The 23340-nt window shown below is 41.6% G+C and overlaps 1 protein-coding gene across 2 annotated transcripts in view; it reads left to right on the forward strand.

Annotated features, from left to right (window-relative positions):
* The window catches only part of LOC128113366 (zinc finger protein 43-like), a 153682-nt gene that overhangs the window by 118180 nt on the left and 12162 nt on the right, over window positions 1–23340 (forward strand). For both annotated transcript variants that reach the window (XM_052742996.1, XM_052742997.1), the window contains exon 6: window positions 22280–23140. The gene's annotated coding sequence lies outside the window, so the exon portion shown is untranslated. The remainder of the gene's footprint in view (window positions 1–22279; window positions 23141–23340) is intronic.

Genomic DNA, 23340 nt, shown 5'->3' on the forward strand with positions numbered 1-23340 from the left:
AGTTCCATCCTACTCAGAGTAATAAGTTAGGAGTGGAAAGTATTTATAGGAAATTATTTACGGAGAACTGGAGGGGGGCCCCAGAGCAGCATATTTTACCATTGCACATAGCTAGCAGAGGCCCCTCAGGTTCAGGTAGGTCATAATCTGTCCTTGCATTACTCATCCTTCAGCACCTAGTGGTCCCTCCGTTAGATTCAGCTACTTTCTTCTGTAAATAGAATGATTTTTGGTGTAAGAATAAAGGCCACAGTTCCTTCTCATCTCTTGTGTTCCTTCTGTTGTATTTTAAGTATAGAGAGTGGAAGATGTTCACAGTGCTACTGTCTCAGAAGGCAGCAGGCCCAGGAGCAGAGATTATCTTTTTTTTTAAACTAATATTAATTCTTTGCAGATTTCACACCATGCATTCCTGTCCCCCGCAATCGCCTTCTGACCATGCAAACTCCTGCAAAACAAAACAAGATTTAAAAGAAAACCCAAAAACCAAACGAAACTAACAAAACAAAACAAAACAAATAAACAAACAGAAGGGGTGGGGTGGGGAGAAGACTCTTGTCATGGAAGCTGTGGTGTGTCCTGTGAGTCATAGAGTTCACTCTTTAGTCCTTTCATCTCAACTTGCCAGTGTCCATTGCTGAGAGTCATTGGCCTGGTTCGAGGCCTCTGCTACACCATTGATAATGGGCTCTCACTGGGGTTCCCCTTGGATATCCTGTTGTTGTCCTGTGTTATAGAGACCCCGCAGTTTTGGATCTGTAGGTTCGTCCCCTCCTCATGCCCCAACAGTTCATAAATGAGGTGGATGTTGGGGTGGGCCAACTCACAGCCCTGTTTCTGGGCCTGGGTGGTAGCTGGGCTGGTCAACCCTCCAGGTTTCCTCCATTGTCACCTCCCAGGTGAGTTCTCCAGCAGTGACCTGGCCAGCCCACCTATCGCAGCCTTCAGCAAGGGGCCGGCCGGTTCTCTGAGGGCAGAGTGTATCTTAGCTTTTATAGGGAAAGCTTATTGAAGTCACCAGCAGGAACTTATTCAAATGAGAAAGCAGAAGGTAGGTTGATAATCACTCTACACAGGGAAGAGGAGGTGCCAAGATGGGTGGAGGTCAAAGGCAAGCATGGATGGTTTCTGGTCAGAGATGCCAGGTTGTGGCCACTGTCTTATACTAGCAATCAAGGGTGGCAGCAGGCTGGTCAGCCATATTACTGCCTGTCACTGGGTTTCTTGTGGTGCTGTGATCTATATGTAAAGGTTTTAGGGTTTTAGGCCAGAAGACTTTTGCTTGGAATTTACTGACTTTTGCATGAGACCAAACCATCCTGCTTTTGTGTAAGATTTCTGGAATATTAGGTAATTTGTGGAAAAACACATTTTATCTTGATCAAACGTAATTTTCACAAAAAAAGAAAAGGTCATGCTTTCACAGTGCAGAAAGAGCAGTCACTGAATCAGAAAATCACAAGGTGGGATATTAGCAGGAAATCTGGGCAATTGTCTGATTTCAGTCACCATAAATGTGTAGGAAATTAAACTCAGGAAAACATTATCAATTAAAATAGACTTTTACATGGCCACAGATATTTAGAAATTACAAAATATACAAATACATGCCGGTGAGAAATTGCATCCATGAGGAGAACATCCTGCCTCTCGAAAACCTGTTTAATCGATTTCAAGCCATACAGAACAGTGTGTGCCTGTGCTCAATGGCTTGGATTTCCTCTTGCCTCGGGGTCCTGTTCCCACATACAGGTCACCACTTTCCCAGTTTCTGGTGTCCTGAGTGTGTAGGTGACAATCATTATACCATTAAATGTTACAAAATAAACTATACATTCATATACAGTTATATCTTGTGGTTGTCTTTTTATAATGTAAGCTATTTCTCATACAAGATGAAAGAACAATGCACATAAAATTTATAGCATTTCAAGCATCCTTCATTGTGCTTGAATATACATTCCAAAGAATTTATGAATTGCAGTTAAAATTAACTATAGTCTTTCTCAAGTGGGGAATTTATCATGGAGCTAAACAAACATCATTATTCTCTTGGGAGAGTAAAGTGTGGTTTATACAAAAAACCTGGAACAATTCTGCTTGATGAAAATGAGAAGTTGCAAACCAATCTCTAAGAGATTTAAATTTATGAATTTCAATACTTCATTTTCTGCCTTTCTCCCTCTAACCACAGAGCTACATTTTGCAGAATTGTGGGGCTGATGTTACCTTGTGAGAGTGCCTGCAGACTTACTCTCCTCTCAGCCAGGACTGAAGCTTGTGTTTCACTCTGAACAGAGTCACACAGGGTCAATCTTCTGCTTTTGTCCACTTCATTGGAGGCTGACTTAAGGCATAGAACACTGGCTTCTAAGAAATGCCACACCCATGTGTCTGGGCTGATCTTGTGCCCAGCACTTGAATCCTTGGTGTCGTTCCAAGGTCCTGAGGAGATTGTGTTGTCCTTCCTAAAAGTCTTTCTTGTTTATTGATGTCACAAATTTCTCATTGTGTCAACCATGTGATTTCCAAGCTCTCCATAAAACAACAAGCAAAACTGTCTCAAGGGCTGCTTGCAAGGTTGGGTGGGCACCAGCACTTCCCAGACTTCGGTGGGCTGATTTTCCCCATGTGCTGAGATCTCATTTTGAAGACAGTGCAGAACTACTAAGCCCTTGAGTTGAGAGTTTGTCAGAGAGATAGTAAAGAGGCAGAAGGAATATACACATGAGGAGTCAGGGCATGGTTTGTATTCTGTACAGTTCGTGTTATGTTTTAAAGCCAGGTGTGGGCATTCTTAAAACTTAATGAAGAAAAGTAGCTGCAATATGTTCACAAATCAGTCAAAAAATCAATATTATCAGATTCAGGGCAAAGATTGTCAGATCTCTCTCTCTCTCTCTCTCTCTCTCTCTCTCTCTCTCTCTCTCTCTCTGTCTTCCATTCCCCCACCCTACCATCTCCCTCTCCCTCCTTCCCACCTCCTACCCTATCTCCCTATACCTATCTCCCTATACCTCTCCCCCTTTCTTCTTTCTCTTTTATAATGGGAAGGGCATTGATTATTAATTGCTATTCTAAGTTGTATATAAAATAATGGCTTTCTTGTGGCATCTTCATATACATATGTCATTGTACTTTGCTCATTGCTGCACATTTTTCCAGCATGTTACTTCATTGGGCCAGCACAGGGCATCATTGACAGAGACTCCAGCATTTACAAAGAGAGCTTTGGATCACAGGCATTGAAATTTTTTTCATTAACTTGGAATTAGAAGTGATTGGGAAAATGTCCTTCTTGTTCAAATCTAATGTCATCTGATGTTGCTAACTCAATAAATTCTTCCTGAGCAAATCTGCAGAGCAGATGTTAATTATTGTTTTACAGAACTGATATTAAGCTAAGTTATAGTGGAAAGAACAGAAAACAAATGATAATTATAGTCTATGCTAAATGCCAGTAACTAAAAAGGAAATAAGAGATGGGTTTAGTAGGAGAGGTTCATCTAAGGAAGTGCCAAACTCTACGACTGTCCAAAATTGTAGAATAATTCTTTTAAAGACCCTTTATAACTGCTGGAGACCAGTAAGGCATGAAAGTTCATCTTTTAGCCCAGATTCTTGGTTTCTCAATCATTTGGGGATTTTGTGAATATGTAATTTATCTTCTTAAACTTTCCTAGGTGGGGATTCTAAAGCTGTTTTGGTTATCGGTTCCACTTCAATATGAGGCAATATTTGCTCTGTTGTCACAGGATTTAATTTAGAGCAGGTGGTTTCTTAAATCCATCAAGGGTACTGGGCCAAAGAAATCATTTAGTTATTTTTTTTCCTTTGAGAGATTGGAGCATACTGTGGTGATAATTGGATAGGTTCAGTCTGCAGTCCTTATTCTCCATGCTAAAGGAATAGACTATTTTTTGACAGCTGATATATGCTACTATTGAAAAAAGAACCCTGTTATATGAGACCCAAGTCACAGCAGGGACACCGCAGTGAGAAACACTCAGAGGAAGAGTAGTCCAGAGGGTAAGAATTTTGCACCCAATCCATCACCCTTCAGTTAGCTTATCATATTGCAAAGAAATTGTTTGCTATCCTCACTAAAACCGAAGTTCCATTCTATGCTTTTGAAAGTGAATAAAGTGATTTCTATTTCAGCATCTATGAATTTTCTTTAGAGAGTTTAGATATCCCAGAACAGACTAATACTCAACGATTTGAGTATCTGATCTTAGGGTTGACTGAATGTGTTTTAAAGTCCCCAGTAGTCAGATATGACATCACACCTGTCAGGTCTTTAGCACATTTCCCCAAATTATAAGCACTGTGGCCTTTGGGAATGGCACTTGCTCACCCTAAACACTTGGAATAAAAGAAGAGAAAGTGGCTAACACTACACCCCTGGAGCTGGGCTCTGCACAATTGCAGGCAGTGGAAGCCCAGTGAGCATGGTGAGCTGTGTGAGTCTAAGAACAGACAAAGCTTGTGGTGGAAGAATAATTCCAAAGACAGCACAAGAAGAAAACACGACACACACATGAATATTAATTAAAAAATATGAGCAGATAAAATGTCAACAAACTCAATTTTCGTGGATTTACTTGTTTTTATTTTATGTGTATGGTGTGTTGCCTGCATGTATATCTGTTTATCACCCACATGCCTCGTGCCCAAGGAGGCCAGAAGAGGGCATCTGATGTCATGGAACTGGAGTTATGATAGTTGTCAATCACCATGTGGGTGCTGGGAATCAAACCTGCTGGGAGAGCAGATAGTGCTCCTAATAGCTGAAGTACCACCCCACCCCCAGCCCTCGTATCTCTTTTATAAATGGTCAAACAAACCACTATAAAGGAGAATGCTATGACCACAGGTTATATCTTTACATTGGGTAGAGTCCACATTTTAAAGTAAAATGAAGAAAAACTCTAGAAGAGGTGACATTTATGTTTTAAAACACTTCAGTAGTTTAAAATCAATCATAAGGGGTGTTATTCACCAAGAATAAGTATCTCAGGTTACCAACTTTCTCAAAGGGCCATTTTTATAAACAAATACTTTATTAATTCTTTAAAAACACCAAATAATGTATTTGGATTATATTCATCCCAGATCTGGCCCCCTCAACTCTTCTTAGGTTCATTCCCATCTCCCTACTTTGCCCAATTGCTTGTTTTCTATTTTTTAAAATAACCCATCTACTACAATTTGTCTTGTCCACATACTTCCACCATGTCTCTGAGCCTTAGAGGGGGGTGTCACACAGACATCTCATATGTGACTGCACCCCACAGCCACATATTCTCTTCCTTTAACTGGTTGTGAGTCTCTGCACCGTGCACTGCACAAAGAACCTTCTCCGTGGACGTCTGAGAGCTGCACTAATGTATGAATAAAGAGATACCAATTTAGAAGACCATTTGGTACTATGTCCATTTAGCAAAATTATAGTAGTAAATTTATCTCTGGTGTCTGGGAGTTCCTCAGCTGTGAGTTCTTGGCTAGATTTGCAGTACCAGACACATGTTTCCCTCTGGAGAATGGGCCTTAAGTTGATTAAAAGAAAAAGCAGTTAGTTAACCCTGCATCATTCATGCAGCTGTTGCATTCACGCACATATCTGGCCATGTTGGTCATTATTGCAGTTCACAGTGTTCACAGCCTTGCAAGATTGTTCATGAGTTTAACTCAGAAGCCTGCATAGTACCTTCGGGTACTGAGAGAGCTAGTCAGCAGAGAGGAAATTTCTCAGTTTGTACTGACTTGATCTTTCCTTGTCTTGTGATCAATGTGTGTTGTATACTCAGCAATATGTATGTGCACGTTGGAAGAGTCTACATCATTAATTCTCAACCTGTGGGTCAAGACCCTTTTGGTGGTTGAACAACCCTTTCACAGGGCTCACATATCAGATACCCTGCATATCAGATATTTATATTATGATTCATAACAGTAACAAAATTACAGTTATAAAGTAGCAGTGAAAATAATGTTATGGTTAGGGGTCACCACAATGCAAGGAACTTCATTAAAAGACCAAAGCATTGGAAGGTTGAGAACCACTGGTCTACATTAAAGATGTAAACTCCATGTTTCTACCCACCTGGGCCAAGAATGTATCCTTCTAGTTACTGTGGCTGTAGTGTCTTTGCCTCATGAAGAAATGCCCAGAACTGGACAATGGACAGGGTTTCTCTGATATTTTCAGGTATGAAAATAATGCCCTGTGTGCTTTTTATGCTTATAACTGAGTGAAGAAAACTTCAGGTAGTGTCCAGACAGCTGTGGATGTTTATCAGCTCCTGGTCTGATGCCTGGGTTGCCCTCAGATGGACAGAACCTCTTACCCCACCAACCTGGGTGTTATCACTTCACCAAGAAGGGGCCTCCTGAGGCTGTAATAGAAAATGTGGGGAAGACCTAGAGCTTCCTCATGAAATATAATCACATGTAGGGCTTAGACTCTAGTTCAGTCATTTCCTTTGAAGAACAGAGATTATTCTTTAATTTATTTTCGATATTACAACCTTACCAACTGCCATTTTGATAAAGGATTTTTAGCTGAATCAACCTTTGCAGGCAATAACTTCACCAGGTAAAGTTAGCTCATTCTTTTCTATAAAGTTCAGCTGTCAAATTCCATCGCAGCACTGAGCTTGTGTGCTGGGCATGTTTTAATGGCTCTGTAGTTGTTTTCTTCCTTTTATCTTCTGAAATTTTTTATTGCACAGACATACGTATTCAAAATCAGCTCCACTGTGAGGAAGAGCGCTTACACAGCCACAGGGCACTGGGGACCAATGTGCTACCCTTTACCTTAATCTCTCAGCTCCTGGGTAGACTAGCCCAGGAGTGAAATACATTTGCTTTACATCACAGAGAATTCATGTGTAAGAAATTACAAAAAGCATGAGTTCCCCCAATATTTTCTTACCATCACTGTTTATGCAAAAAGCTCAACAGTCTCAAAAAAGGTAGGCTTATTCAAACCTAACATAAGAAACTTTGAATTTGGACTGTACATGGCTCAGTAGGTAAAGTACATGTATGCAAGTGTGAAGACCAGGGTTCGGATCCCCAGAAAAATCAGGCGGGTGTTGCTACTCACCTATAATCCTAGCACACAGGAGGCAGAGCTAGGCAGTCTCCAGAGGAAGCTGGCTAGTCAGACTAGCTATAACTGCAAGCCCCAGGAATAGTGAGAGTCCCTGCCTGAAAATATAAGGTGGAAAAGCATTGAGAAAGACACTTGATATCAATCTTGGGCCCTTAAAGCATGTACCCCTACATGCATGTGGATCTGCACACAAAAATGTACATGTGAACACACACACACACACACACACACACACACACACACACACACACACACCACATGTACATGTGCAATAAAGCTTTGAACATAGAAATAGTTTTACCTGTGCTATCATTTGACGCAAACTATTGAACATTTGTGACACACATGTTCATAGCAGGCAGAAGACAAGAAGTCCAGCAGGGCCCATCAGCCAGGTCCCCCTTTCCTTTCTTCATGGTCATTGTTTAAGACTGAAGTCAGCATCTCCATCAACCTCTGGACTGTCAATCAAGTGAATATTTCTGCCACTGGGGCCTGGATTTCACACATGACGGCCTTGCTTTGGAGTCACTCTTAACTTACTATTTCCTGCACTCCCCATCTCTGCATTCAGAGCATTCCTCATCCTGTCTTTAGTGGGTTTTGCTGCCATCCCTGCCAACCTGATGCATGGATCATTGTAAGTGTTCCTTGACTCACTTGCAGCTTGACTGGGAGTCTTCTAGCTTCCCTTGCAGCCTCTTTCCTCCTTACACCTCCCCCTCCTTCCCCAATCTAGAGACTATATCCTCGGGCAGCAGCGTCATGGCCAGGCGATGCTCTCAGAGAGGCTCTGCTGAGTTCCCACATAACTTCTCCTTAGAGACGTTAAAGAAAACAAAGCTTGGCTCACTCATTCTTACTCTATAGAAGTACCTTCTATTTAGAAACACACTCACCACTACCCTGAACACTTAGAACAGCAAAAACCATGACAGGTTAGTGCAAGTCAAGGAAGGCCATCCTCCACGGGGGAGGGCAGGAGAGGAGGTGGAAGCTCTGCTTTCCTCACTGTGGACCTGGACTCTTGCCAGGAGGGGAGGGGGGAGGGGCAGCCCTAGAGAGGCAGCAATGTCTGGACGAGGACACTGGGTTATCGGTGGGTATGTAAGCTACATAGTCACAAATATTCCTCTTCCCAAGTGAGTAAGAATTCAGAAGGGTGAAAAGTTGCATTCTCACTTGAATTCCAAGGCCAGGAGTGTGTACAGTCGAGTAACCCATCATGTGGTCATGTCAAGTGTGTAAATCCTCCAGCAGTGACAGAGCATACTAGATCCATAGAGGGTGCAATTTGTGCACCCTGGCGGTATGTTGAGCGGGATCTATTTAACTGTATGACTTCTACTGACAACCACATAGGCTCTGTAAAGAAAATAACCTCTTTTTTCTTAGTATGGCTTGCTTCCTGTCTAACATTTTGATGGGTAGTTACGTTTCTGATGTAATATATTTAGGAGAGTGTCACTGAACAGAAGTTCAGGTGACACAGGTCCTGAGGAGGAAAGGCCTTTTCAGAAAGAGAATGAAGATGGAGGAAATAATGGAGGCTCCAACTGGAATTCTTTGCTTCTGTATTATAAACCCCCAATGCCTCTGTGCTCACACTTAGTGAGTCCTAGCAGAGATCTGTAGACAAAGCCTGAGAACGGATGCAGAGATGGCATTCTTTATAACCAGATTCTGGCCAGAGCAGTCGCTGTACATTTGATATGTTTCAAATTGAGGCTGCTTCAAAGTCAAGCTAGAAAAAGTACTGTGGACTGACCTCTGAAGGATTCTCTGCCAAGGACAGCAGAGATTGAAGAAGTGGCCTTTCAGTAAACAACAGGATGATGGTTTCTGACCACAGGGGACAGAAATGAGGTTGGTTGAGCTATCTTAAGCACAGGAAGCAACGTTGGCAGACTGGGCCAGTCAAGATTCTGCCACTCTCCTCCTGGCTCCACTCTCCCATTGGCCTCTCTACTTTCAGGTCACTGGCCTGTAGTTTCCAAGGCTGTAATCACGGTTAACCAGAATCTAACCATAGGAAGATGAACAGCCTCGGCATTGAAACGCACAGAGACCTGGTGTGAGTGTAGCGGACACTCCAGGAAGCAGCAATGTGGAAGGAACTGGGTGAGTGATTGCTGAAGCTAAGAACCTGGCATCGAGGCGCAAAGGCTGCGAATAAAGCATCTTGGCTGGGAGAAGCTGGAGCAGGGAAGACGAGCCTGCTGCGGCAACACCTGCAGTGTCCTGGCTTTACCTTCCTCTGCTCTACAGTTCCCCACTGGCAGAACCAGATGAGAAGCCCAGGGAAGAGAGCAATAATATTTAGCTCAGAGAGCAAAAGGCCAAGTATCAGTTCATGTGACAAAGTGTTTGTGTGTTAACTAAGTCCAAAGCACTGAGCCAGAGGCCACCTGGAGCCCATGTTACAACCACCACTGCTTTCCAGGAGATCAGTACAATGGCATAACAATGTGGACTTTAAGGTCCATCTTAAAGGGCGTGCTAGACTTCGTCTCTGGACATGGCGAGACATCCCCATCCCAAGCTCAAGAAAGACAACGAGAAGTCAGAAGGCTCCCAACTCTGCCTGAGATGTCAAAGACAACTACGAAGGTAGCTAATGCTGAAACTCAGGCTGAGGTGTATATGATTTGTCTGCAAGGTGCGGAGAAGGTTCGGCTCTGAAGGGTTTTTGCAACAGAGGGCCTTTAGGTCCCCTGTGGAGCTAAGTTGTTGGAGACTTTGGGTAGCGGTAAGCGCCCCCTAGGGGAGGGACTGAGCATATACCTTGCTTTAGAGCAGAACACCAATCAACTAATTCAGGGAGATCTGGGAAAAGAGAGAAGGGAAGTCCAAGAAAGTGCTTGAGGATTGGGGGAAATGGAGGTGCTGAAGGAAGGGAGTCGTGCTGTAAAGGAGAGCCCCAAATCAGAATGTTTTTGGAAGAACCCCCCTGTTATGGAATATATTATTTTAACTGTGCAAAGATGTGTTACATTTGTTTATGCTGTGGAATATTACTTTAAATGTGTAAAGATGTGTTATATTTGTTTATGCTGTGGGATATTACTTTAACTGTGTAAAGGTGTGTTGCTTTTGTTTATGCTGCATTTGTTTAATGATGTAAGGATGCATGTTTAATTATGTAAGGATGTGTTGCATCTGTTTCACCTTGCCTGCTCAAGGTACCTGATTGGTCTAATAAAAAGCTGAACAGCCAACAGCTAGGCAGGAGAGGGATAGGCGGGCTGGCAGACAGAGAGAATAAATAGGAGGAGAAGAGAATGAGAGAATAAGAGAAGGACACACCTGGGGTAAGAAGCCAGGCAGCTGCCAGCCAGCCAGACACGAGAAGCACTGAAATTAAGATAAACAGAAGGAAGGAAGAAAAGTAAAAAGCCCCAAGGTAAATGATAAATAAACAGGTTAATTTAAGTTAAAAGAGCTAGCCAGAATGCTAGCTAGGCTGAACATTCAGAACTAATAAGTCTCTGTTTCATGATTTGGGTGCTGGTTGGTGGTCCAAATTGTGGTACTTAGAATTGTGGAATTTTATACAACCTTAAACTATTCCTTAACATGAGACTAGAACACTTTCCTTGTTGGGTGGTTGTAGAAATGATGTAATAATCACATCTCTCTGTAGTCACAGTCACAGGAGAGTGAGACACTGGGTAGTTTTATTCTGCATTATTAAAAGGCAGATTGGAGGAGCTGTCACTCCATGTACCTAGGATTACCATGGATAGGAAGTGGGCGATCTGGAATTGCCTACTGAAATGATGCAGGTGGAATCAGTTCTGTGCACCATGGATGCTCTGAATCAGGTACTGTGATCCAGGAAGGAGGTACAGGAGTAGCACCTCTGTGTGTGTGTAAGCTTTTTGCTCTGTGTGTCTCAGGGGAAGTGGGATGGGGTCAAGGCCCATTGTCTTAAGTCACACTAGGGTTTGGGATTGAACTGTTTCCCACTTTGGGCTAAGTGGAGTCTCCTTAGCAGGAATCCACAGGTAGTTTGGGTGCTGTTGAGACAGCACCACCTCTATTGTCTGAAAGGGGCCCTCCAGCTGTGTCCCTGGGCCTGTCAAAGGGCTCATGTGAAGGGAAAATAAGAGAGTCCTCTTTCCACCCTGTGAAATCTCAAGTGTGAATACAATGCATGCCTAAGGATTTCTAAATTCTGGAGAAAGTGCTTGAAAGAATCTAATTCTGCCACTTAAAGAAAAAAAAACCACCTTGTAACTTGACCTCATGCAAAGGTGAGTTTCATCAGCTAAAACAAAACATCAGTGTCTTGCAGTAGCTTATTTTTTGTGAGGAATGAGTTGAAAATACATTAAAGAGTGATATTATTTTTGACTGTGTTTCAGAGGCAACTCTAGCTTTATTTGTAGAATAATGATCCTTACAGAAATATGTCACATGGAATGAATTAGAATTGGCCTTCCTCATATATTTTCAGATTTAAATGATTACAATGAAAACATCTAAAGATAAAATGACCAAACGATCATCCCAGAAAACCTATAAAGAAGTAACACTAGACAGATTCAGCAGTTTGTGTTTGTGTAGTTAGTCAAAATCTAGATAGCAGTATATCTTAGTAATATAGTTATGTAGCTAGAAGATTTCTTGTGTCCCAGGCTTCTGGTGGTCAAGACAAAGCTCTCTTACCTGCCAGTCCCACAGCTGCTCGGACCCAAGTAAACACACAGAAGCTTATATTATTTACAAACTGTATGGCCATTAGCTCAAGCTTTTTACTGACTAGCTCTTACACCTAAATTAACCCATAATTCTTATTTATGTTTAGCCACGTGGCTTGGTACCTTTTCTCAGTTCTGCCTTCACATTTTCCTCTGTGTCTGGCTGGTGACTCCTAACTCAGCCTTCCACTTCCCAGAATTCTCCTCTCTCTTGTTCCCCCTATACTTCCTGCCTGGCTACTGGCCAATCAGCACTTTATTTATTAACCAATCAGAGCAACACATTCATAGCATACAGAGATATAGTCATAGCATAGTTATAAAAATTTCTTCCCTCCATTGGTGATCATAACAGGTGAGTAAATTGTGGACTATCCACTCAAAGGAATAACAAAAATAAATGAGTTTATGTCCATCCTCCAAGACAAATGAACCTGGAAAACATACTAAGTAAAAGAAGAGGTAAAACAAAAGGTACACCTACACCCTATGGCCCATGCGTATGGGCTAGTGACTGTAGCAATGTCAATTAAAGTGCCCTATTAGTTTTCTATTGAGCACCCACAATGTAGAAGCTGGGTGAGAACAGTAAAGAACACAGTGTTCACCATTTGCTCACACAGAGCAAATTAGGCAATGCAATAAATCAGTTGTTTTCAGGACAGCTGATAATTTCATTTTAAAACCCACTGCAGCTATATTTTTGTTTCTTCTCCAGTTTTAATGTTTTTCTTTCTTTATGTCTTAGGAGGAAATCTGTAACATTTGGTTTTAGTCCAAAAGCAATTAAGTTCACATATTTTCATTAAGCCAAAACACTGTTTGAAAATGACCTAATTGCAAGTATTTATGACCAGTGCATCAGACAGGCCCCCAACAATCTTTCCTAACTTGAGCTGCTTAAAGAGACTATTTGCAGATGTAAAACTTCATGTTTCCATGGATACTAATCTACCAAAGATATCCGAATCAGATGGAAAGGTGGTCTGAAATGTGTTCTGAATAACCAGGCACATGGGAAATATGATTATTTGCTCTGAATTTCCTGTAAAAACAATGCAGGATGTGGCCAAATTACTTCTGTAGTGCTTGATTAAAAAGCCAAAGAACTATTCTCTGAAGTGAGGCTCAGAGCGAGGCTCAGGTGCCATGAACAGTGCTGTCTGGGCATCTCAGCACCAGTGGCTCTAGGGACAAGGTACTGGACTCAAGAGGGTGTGATGTGACCTGTGTTTTACGTGCAGCTTCCTCTACTGTGAGCTATTCCATCAACTCCGGCCCTCAGGTCCTCCTGAACAATGGGTGCAGCTCCCTGTAGAGACCATTTCAGGGTGCCTTTGGCATAGTAAGTTCTGTTGCCTGTGGTCTGTTGGAGTCAGCTTGGACCACTCACAATGAGCCAGTTTCCAAATTTTCAAGCTTGTCTGAGCTAGTGGCTTGACATAGACCACGGTAGGAAAACACATCCCAGAAATTCGCATGGACAATTTTACCCTTAAGAGGCAATATGTTGCTGGAATATTTACAGCTTCTTCCAGCTCCTCTTGTATGCCTTCCCAAGAACAAGAAGACTTCCCAGTATTGGACTCTACATTCTTGCTTTGGTTCTCTTACCAACATGTCTCCGTAAATCCTCCATGCTTAGAGGTATGACTTGAAAGTTTCTTTCTCTATGAAATATTAAGGGGGTTATGATAGACACATATGATGGGAAAGGAGAGTGAAAACAAGGGAGGCATCAGTTTCAAACCTGAAGGTTCCTGAATTTATATTCAGGACATAGCAAACTGAGAATGGGAAGAAAAATGTACACACTGAAAGTTCTCCAAAGCTGAACCCCCAAATAAATCACTTCACTGAGCCTTTTCAGTGTTCATAGATGGTTTTTAATAGAGTTAAACTTATATATTTATTAACGTTCTCTGTCATCTCCCCCTGAAATTTAATTCCTATTTACGTTTCATTCCAAACTCATAATTGACATTCTTCACTGAGAATCTATCATTTCCTGTGATATGTTATATGCAGAGTAATTGCTGTGTGTAACACTTTCACATATCTGCTTCCAGCTTTTGTACATCACCTTTTCCTTGATACAACATAACTTCCTTTCATTTCTTCTCTCACATTTCCCATGTCCCGATCTGTCTGTGTCTTCTGTGTTTTCATGCTTAGAGTTCTGTGAGGCAGCACCATGATAATTAATGTCATGTGTCAGCTTGGGTCATGCCAGACTTTTGGCCACATGTTATTCTGTGGGTGATTATTTATTTACCTATCCATTCATTCATTCATGATGAGATTAACATTGAAATTTGTGGGGTTTGAGTACCATTGGCAGACTTTATCCAAACAGATAAGATCACTGATGGATCAAAGACTCACTTTTCCTATGTTAGGGGTCTTTCATTTTAGATGCTTTTGTAATCCAAACTTGACTTATACCTGGGTCCCCAGTTGGCCTTCCCAGGATTCCAAAAATAACACAAGTCAGTTCTTCAATTGCAATGGTCATTGTGTGCATTTGTCTATCATCTATCATCCATGCGTCTGTCTTCTGCCCATGTATTTATCTGTCTTCCACCATTTATTTACCTGTCACTATTATTTTATTGGCTCAGTTTCTTTGATGGGCTCTCTCTCTCTCTCTCTCTCTCTCTCTCTCTCTCTCTCACACACACACACACACCCACACACACACCCACACACACACACATGGTTTCCTTTATCTCTTTTTTCTCTGCCTTCTTCAATATCTACTGGGCACCCTTTTTCTCTCTGAGCCCAGGAAGCACCTTTCTCCATGGTTTAGGAAAACGGGGCCCACATTTCTCTCACCTGTTCAGCGGTTTCTCCTGCCACCAGCCTGCCTCTCTAAATGCTGCCCCTTCTCATACTGTGGCTCATCTGTTTCTTCTCTTCCTTTGCTTCCTCTCCACTCCTGGAATCAGTTTTTTTGTATCTATGTGACTTCTAGAGCACACTCAGCTTTGATACCTTTATTGAACAGCTAGCGTGGGTTGGCTGTAATCCAGTCAGGTATGCACTTTGCTGTGCACGATTCGAATTGCTCACACACGTGCTACGTTTATCTTTCCCAGTCTGTATCTCCAGCTTGTCCCTGATGCCATAGGATCATAGCTCCAAAGCCTCACCTCAGTTCCTGCAAGAAAAACACATGGAAAAGTTACTTCCATTAATACTTTGTACAACAGTATTTTAACTTGTTATAGCCCCAATTCCACTGTGATTATAGATAGATATTTTCCTTCTCCCCTGACTTAGATCTCATCGACAGTTTTTTTTTTGTTTTTTTTTTGTTTTTAGTAAGAGAGTGAGCACCTGAGGTTGAGTTATGAAACCAGCACTAAGGTTTGGTCCCTAATTATCTCAGAAGCTCCAGGCTTAGCATTGATTTCTTTGCAGATGCAAATCTCAGTTCAAGTACTCTGTTCTCAGGGATAAGATTTAGAGTAATTATGTTCTTAGGGATTAATTACTTAAACAGGCACTCTGCCTTCTCTGCATACAGGTTGTTGGAACCCACTTAATGTTTGCACGGCCAACTTCCTACCCCCCCCCCCCCCCCCCCCCCCCCCCCCCCCCCCGTTTTCTTCTCTGGGAAGGAGTTCCTCACTGCCTGCACTCTCCTGGCCAATCTGCTTCGGGGGGGGGGGGGGTTGGAGAAAGATGTCACAGAGGGTGCCCTGTGCTCTCTTCTCCATGTGCTTTCCTCCACTCTACATCTAAAAATCTCCTTTTTTCCAAGTGATCTCGCTCTTCATGGTTCCAATCAGTAACCTCACTGAACTCATCAAAACAGGGAAAAGAGTTTTGTCCTCTGTGTATCCAGGGCCAGCGCTGTGAGCCCTCTGTTCTCACTGGCCACTTAGTTTCCAGGAGCCTCTGCTGTTCTCAGCTAGAAATCCTGATGTGGGAGAGTAACTGACCCCTCCTGACCGCTGGAAAAAGCTTTGTAGAAAAGTATTCAAACTGGAGGGGAAGGCTCATGTCTCTGACTATAAGGTAGTTGTCCTAGGGTAAGTGATGGGGCAGGGTTGACCAGAAGCAACTCAATGCTAATTGTTAATACTGGAGAATTTTTAACTCGGTTGATAAACCAGTGGCCACTTGAAACATTCACAGAAAGTGGCAAGACTACAGATGTGTTTTGGTTAGTGGGGTTTTCTAAAAAATAGTCTGCCAATGTAGCTGAGTATGTGTGTTTTTCTGGTCACTGCATTCCACATTAAGTGGTAGATTTCTCTTAGTTCCTTAATGGAAGGGAAAGAGGGAGGAAAGCAGGGAGGGAGAGAGATGGGGGGATCACTAGCTTCTAGGATGAGCAGCACCCTCCATCTCATCTCCTACAAGAGCTACTCTTATTGTTTTTTTGGTCACATGAGCAACTGCTCAATATCAGAGATTCGGCCCCCATAGCTTGGTCTCCTGAGTTTGAGATGCAGTTGTCACTCAGTTACCAAACAGCACCCACTGCACATGTGTTATCTCCTGATCCGAGTGATGCTGACAGCCCCTTTATTGTTTGTCTGATTTAGTTGTGTGTGGCCTCCTGGAAGACATGAACCCAGTTTTATTCACTTTAGACTCCTTTGAATATATATTCCCCATTCTACGTCTAAATATCTGAGACCCTCAATAATGCTTTCCATATCCATATAGGGAAACGAGAGAAATAAAGAAAAAAGAGAGTAGATCCTGAGAAATAACCAGACCCAAGACATTCTAGTATGTATCACAAACCATGTCGTCTCTACAGAAGACCCCACCTGCTTCACCAGGAATGATAATGGTAGAGAAAAGGTAGCTTGTAAAGCGTCACTATGTCTCTGAAATCAGTAGGAACAAACTCCACAGGGCATTTAAGCTGTAAGTATAAGAGGAAATTATTGATTTAAGTCAGTGGTTCTCAATCTGTGGGTTGCAAACCCTTTGGCAAGCCTCTATCTCCAATTATGGTTTATAACAGCATCAAAATTACAGTTATGAAGTAGCAATGAAAATAATTTTATGATTGGGGTCACCACAACATGAGGAACTGTACTAAAGGGTCACAGCATTAGGAAGGTTGAGAACCACTGGTCTAAGAAAAATGCACCTTGATGTGTTAAGTTGGTTACTTTCATAGTGGTGTGTTAGGGTTTCTTTTGCATTGAAGAGACACCATGAGTCTGGAAACTCTTATAAAGGAGATCATTTAATTGAGGCGGCAGCTTATAGTTTCAGAGGTTCAGTCCATTATCATCATGAGGGGAGCATGGTGGCGTGCAGGCAGACATGGCACTAGAGAAGGAGCTGAGAGTCCTACATCTTGCAGGTAACAGGAAATGGTCTGAAGGTCATACCGAGCAAAGCTTGAGCAAAAGAGACCTCAAAGCCTGCCCTTAGTGACACACTTCCTCCAACAAGGCTGTATCTACTCCAACAAAGCTGCACCTCCTAATAGTGCCACTCCTTATGAGCTTATGGGTACCAATTACATTCAAACTACAACAATTGTTTTCTATGAGTAAGTGGTTTTTAAACTTCTCTATAAGCATAACTGTCATCAAGTAGTCTTATTTTGTAATGCACATTGGTTGCATGACATAAAGTTACTTTTTTCGTGAATAATAATTGTTTGAGCATTTCTAGTGCAGAGTGAGAAGTGACTGTACAGACATTAATGAGAATATTTTAAATTGCTCCTAGTTTAGGAAGGATTCACACCATTGCTCCCCAGAAGGCTCTATATCTGTGTCTACCAATATAATTGATGGAATATTTGAAAGTAAGTTGCTATTGAAGAATTATTGGACTGATTATGATTTTAGATAACATTTGAATAAAAATCTGTTTGTAATCAATTAACAATTAGAGTTTATAAATGGCTAGAGATCAACCAAGTGCCGCCTAAGATCCCCAGCCATGAATTCTCAACTGTTTTCTAAAGGGTTAAAACAAAGGAATTTGGAAGTTTCAAGGTAAAATGAAAGTTTACATTAATGCATGCATTTTAAATGGAAAATCTAAGCCAAGGGTGTTTCCAGATACAGACACATGGTCATGCATACAGCTGTGAATTATGTGTATTAGTCTATGCACATAACCTAATCTCTCTCCCTGTCTTCCCTCTCCAACACTCCCTTCCTCCCTCCCCTCATCTTTCTACATAGACAGACAGAATACACACACTCCTAGAATTAAACTCTCTCTTTACACACACACACACACACACACACACACACACACACACACACACACACACACACACACACTCTCCTAGAATTAAAACCATTCATTTGGGCACATATACAGGCAAGCACACACACAAACACTATATTCTCACTTAGCAGCAACAATATAGTTTAAAATTAAGACTAGCATGGCCCAGATGTCCTGTCATTTTGTCATTTGCACTGTGGAATGGCATCCTGTCTTCCCGAGGGTGCTCTGTACTGTGGAGTAGACACTCATCAGGGCCCTGTCTTCTCAGAGGAAATTCCAGCCTTGCTACCTTTTGTGTCCCGCTTGGAGGAAAATCATATATATCCTCTTTTCTCTCTTTTCTCCTTATCTTGTTCAGCATTTCACATTAAAGAATCCAGCCTAATGGCTGTCCGTGGGAAGTATCCCGGATTTATGCATTTACTGATGGAGTGGGTCAAATGGAAATTTAATCTAATACACACTTAAGTAGAAAGAATAAAAACAGGCACATTCATTATTCCTATACATCTCCCAACCAGACAAGCTGATGTTATTTTGAGATCCCAGTAACTGAATTCTTTTTCTGTTCAAATGAGTATTAAGTAAAATGGAGCCTGCATCATAATTTAATGTTTCAGCTAATGTAATTCTTGATTCTAATCTGCTATAAATTCATTGCAATTATTTGGTAGAATTATGTAATGTGATTTTGCCTGCCTGGATGTATTATCATTTGTCCCCAAGAAAATCTGTCTAGCAAATGCCAAGAATGTATATCACTGACAACCAAGTAGATTTCCTTTCTCAGCATGGTATAATACATATTTTAAATCCATTTTCTGAGACTGTGAGGCCACATTAAATATACAGAAAACAATCTTCCTGGTCATTTGAATTTCCTCTATGTATCACACTTTTACATATCTCCAATTTCATTAATTTGAGAGAAGGAAGGGTGTCTGCTTTAATAACTTGTGTTCCCATGTTTTTATTTGATTCTCATATTTCCCAATGCTCGTATGCCCCACAGCATTAAAATCAGTAGAGTTGAGAGCATGACTGTCCCTATATGGTGAGTGCACCGTGAACTATGCTGTTAGTTGGTAAAGGCAGATACTTGGGTTGCAAAAATGTTTCCTCACAATTGAATTATTGGGATTGAATAAATACTCAGAATTGAGGTGAAGAGACAAATACCAAACATTACATTGTGAAGACCTTTCTGCATCGATCCTAGGGCTCTTGAATAATGAATTGACACACTTGCCCCTTACATTTTCCCCACATCACTATGGATATTTCTTTCTACAGAAGCCTATTAGTTTGGTTGTAGTTTCAGAGAGGACCACAGCTGCTTCTGAGTCTCATGCTGTACATTAATAGCCTATGGTGCTTCATCACTCTCCTCAATGTAGATACTGAGCAATGACATGTGAGAGCTTTGAGAGAAGGAAGCAGTAGTTGTAGACAGTAGAGACGTCTTGAGGATCACTACCAAGGGCACCAGGATGATTCTAAGATGTATTGAAATGCTTTGGCTGGATCACATGGCAAAAGTTACCATGGCCGAAGTGGCAGCTGCCTTGGGCTTTGAGCCACTGAAGAGGCAAGTGCACAGACTGAAGATGGAGTCTGCCAGGCTATGCACAGCTGAGCTGTTAAGGCAGAGAGTTCAACAGGCTCCATATGGTGGAGCAGACAGCAAAACAAGCTACAGATTTTAGAGTCTGAGAAAAGTCAAGTTGTGGGGAATAGACACAGTCGCTGATATTATACAAGACTAGATGTAGTTATTATTCTGTTGCTATGATAAGCCACCATGGCCAAGACAATTTATAGAAGAAAGAGTTTATTGGGGGCTTACAGTTTCAGAGGCATAGAGTCCTTGACCAACATGGCAGGGAGAATGGCAACAGGCAGGCAGGCCTGTTGCTAAAGCAATAACCAAGAGCTCTCATCTAATCCACAAGCCAAAGGCAGAGAGAGCTAACTGGGAATGGAAGGCTTATGAAACACCAAAGGCCTCCCCCTACTGATAGGCAACTTCCAAAAAGACTACACCTTTATATCCTGCACAAACAGTTTCACCAGCTGGGGACCAAGGATTCAGATATACCAGCCTGTGGAGATCATTTTCATTCAAACCACCACATTATACTTAAGTAACATTTGGTAATGTTAAAGGAATGTGAAGATAATAACTAAACGTGGGCATGAAAAACAGGGATGAGACTGGTAAAACTGTGGGATGTGGCCTCGTTTAGAGATAGTCTTCCCAGAATTCAACTGAGATGAAGTCATGAAAATGGGTCCAAGTACAATATGAGTAACTTCTAAGAAGTGGAAATTGAGACCCAGATATATCAAAAAGATACAGGAGATGCTGCATTGCCATGTGGCCATCCCATCTCAAATGCAAGCTCAACAGGAAGCCTGGGAGAATTCTGCCCTCAGAGTCCTCGATAAGGTCAACCTGCCCACACTCTATATCAGACCTCCAAACTCCACAACTGAGCAACAACAAATGGAATTGTTTAAACCCACTAAACTGTAGTACATTGTTGTGACATTCTTGGAAACTTAACACTGCATGAAGAAGTTGGCTTTTTTTAAATGGGAGAATTATTTGAGGTTTTTATGTAGGCTATGATTTAAAAGGGTCTGTCAAATGCACTGAAGTTTTTCTTCTTAACCAAGTTCATAGGAAAGTCATGGAGCCCATGGAAATGATTCTTTGCAGATTTTGAGCAGATTAAGAGACTTACATATGGACTTGGATGTTAAAGTCCCTGAATTATATTGTGGGGATAGATAGATAGACAGATAGATAGATAGATAGATAGATAGATAGATACATACATACATAATATATACATAATACATACATACATACATACATACATACATACATAGATGGATGGTTAGACAGACAGATGGATGATAGGATAGAAAGATACAGATGATAGATTGATAATCTATAGATAGAAGCTTGTTAGCTAGCTAGCTAGTTAGCTAGATAAATAGGTGATAGATTGCTATAGATGATAGCTTGGCATATTGACGATAGATATCAGATGATAGATGACAGGTAGATGATAAATAAATAGATACCAGATAGGTGACAGATAAACAGATGGCAGATGATAAATGATAGGTAAATAATGTATAGCTAGATAGCAGACAGGTGATTGATAGTGATAAATAATTTATAGATAGATGATGGATATGAGCTAGTTGGCAAAATTTCATGTGTTAATTACATGGTTTATTTAAAATTGTATGCATAATAAGTATAGTATATTATACTACTTTGATAGTATACTATAGCATACTGCTTACCATAACCACATATACAGCACATGATGTCTGCATGCCTCTAGTTATATCTTATCACATATTTCATTATTATTATTATTAAGAAATTTTCTATTCATTTTACATACCGACTACAGATCCCCCTCTCCTTCTGCCCCCCAGCCTCCACCCCAACCCACCCTGTATTCCCACCTCCTCCAAGGCAAGGCCTTCCATGGGGAGTCAGCAGAGCCTGGTACATCCAAGCCTCTCCCCCTGCACCAAGGCTGCACAAGGTGTCCCATCATAGGCACTGGGCTCCAAAAAGCCTGCTCCTGCTCGAGGGACAGATCCTGATCCTACTGCCAAGGGGCCCCCTAAACAGTTCAAGCTAAACAACTGTCTGACCTATCCAGGGGGGGTAGTCCAGTCCCATGGGGGCTCCACAGCTATTGGTCCACAGTTCATGAGTTCCCACTAGTTTGGCTTGGCCATCTCTGTACATTTCCCTATCATGATCTTGATGTCCCTTGCTCATAGAATCCCTCTTTTCTGTCATCAATTGGAATCCTGGAGCTTAGTCTGGCACCTGGATGTGGATCTTTGCATCTGCTTCCACTAGTTACTGGATTAAGGCTCTATGATGACAGTTAGGGTATTCATCAATCTGATTACCAGAGTAGGTCAGTTCAGACACCTTCTCAACTATTGATGGTAGTCTAAGGTGGGGTCATACTTGTGGATTCCTGGGAACTTCCTTATCACCCTGTTTCTCCATATTCCCATGATGTCTCCATTTATTATGGTATCTCTTTCCTTGCTCTTCCACTCTGTCCCTGTTCCAGTTCGAACCTCCCATTTCCTTATGTTCTCATCCTCCATCCCTTACCCTCCACTGACCCCCCTCACTCCCAGTTTGCTCATGCAGATCTCATCTATTTCTTCCTCACAGGGCAATCTATAAGCAGTCTTGAACACATTGGCACAGGAGACCTCTTCCTAACTATAACACCAGTAGCACGGACACTGAGAGCAACAATTAATAAATGGAACTTCCTGAAACTGAGAAGCTTTTGTAGGGCAAAGGACACGGTCAATGAGACAAAACAACAGTCTACAGAATGGGAAAAGATCTTCACCAACCCCACATCTGACAGAGGACTGATATCCAGAATATGTAAAGAACTCAAGAAACTGACATCAAAATACCTAACAGTCCAATTAAAAAATGGGCTACAGAGCTAAACAGAGAATTCTCAACAGAAGACTCTCAAATGGCTGAAAGACATTTAAGGAATTTCTCAACATCCTTAGTCATCAGGGAAATGCAAATCAAAACGACTCTGAGATACCATCTTACACCTGTCAGAATGGCTATGATCAAAAATACTGATGACAGCTTATGTTGGAGAGGATACAGAGCAAGGGAAACACTCCTCCACTGTTGGTGGGAGTACAAACTTGTACAGCTACTTTGAAAATCAGTATGGCAGTTTCTCAGAAAATTGGGAATCAATCTACCTCAAGACCCAGCTATACCACTCTTGGGCATATACACAAGGAACGCTCAATCATATCACAAGGACACATGTTCAACAATGTTCATAGCAGCATTATTTGTAATAGCCAGAACCTGGAAACAACCTAGATGCCCCTCAACTGAAGAATAGATAAAGAAAATGTGGCACATATACACAATGGAGTACTACTCCAGACTGAAAAAACAATGTCATCATGAAATTTGCAGGCAAATGAATGGAACTGGAAAATATCATCCTGAGTGAGGCAACCCAGACTCAGAAGGACAAACATGGTATGTACTCACTCATAAGTGGATACTAGATATAAAGCAAAGAACAATCAGACTACAACCCACAGCTCCAGAGAAGCTAGCTAACAAGGAAGACCCTAAGGGGGACTCATCACATATTTCTATACAAAATGAAAAGAAATGCCCAAAACTTTCTCTTAAAACATTCTTCATTTTAAAGCTAGTGTTTTTTATGTCTGTAT

The sequence above is a fragment of the Peromyscus californicus genome, unplaced genomic scaffold, assembly GCF_007827085.1.
Source record: "Peromyscus californicus insignis strain IS unplaced genomic scaffold, ASM782708v3 Scaffold_18__1_contigs__length_77618521, whole genome shotgun sequence".
NCBI classification, from domain to species: Eukaryota; Metazoa; Chordata; class Mammalia; order Rodentia; family Cricetidae; genus Peromyscus; species Peromyscus californicus.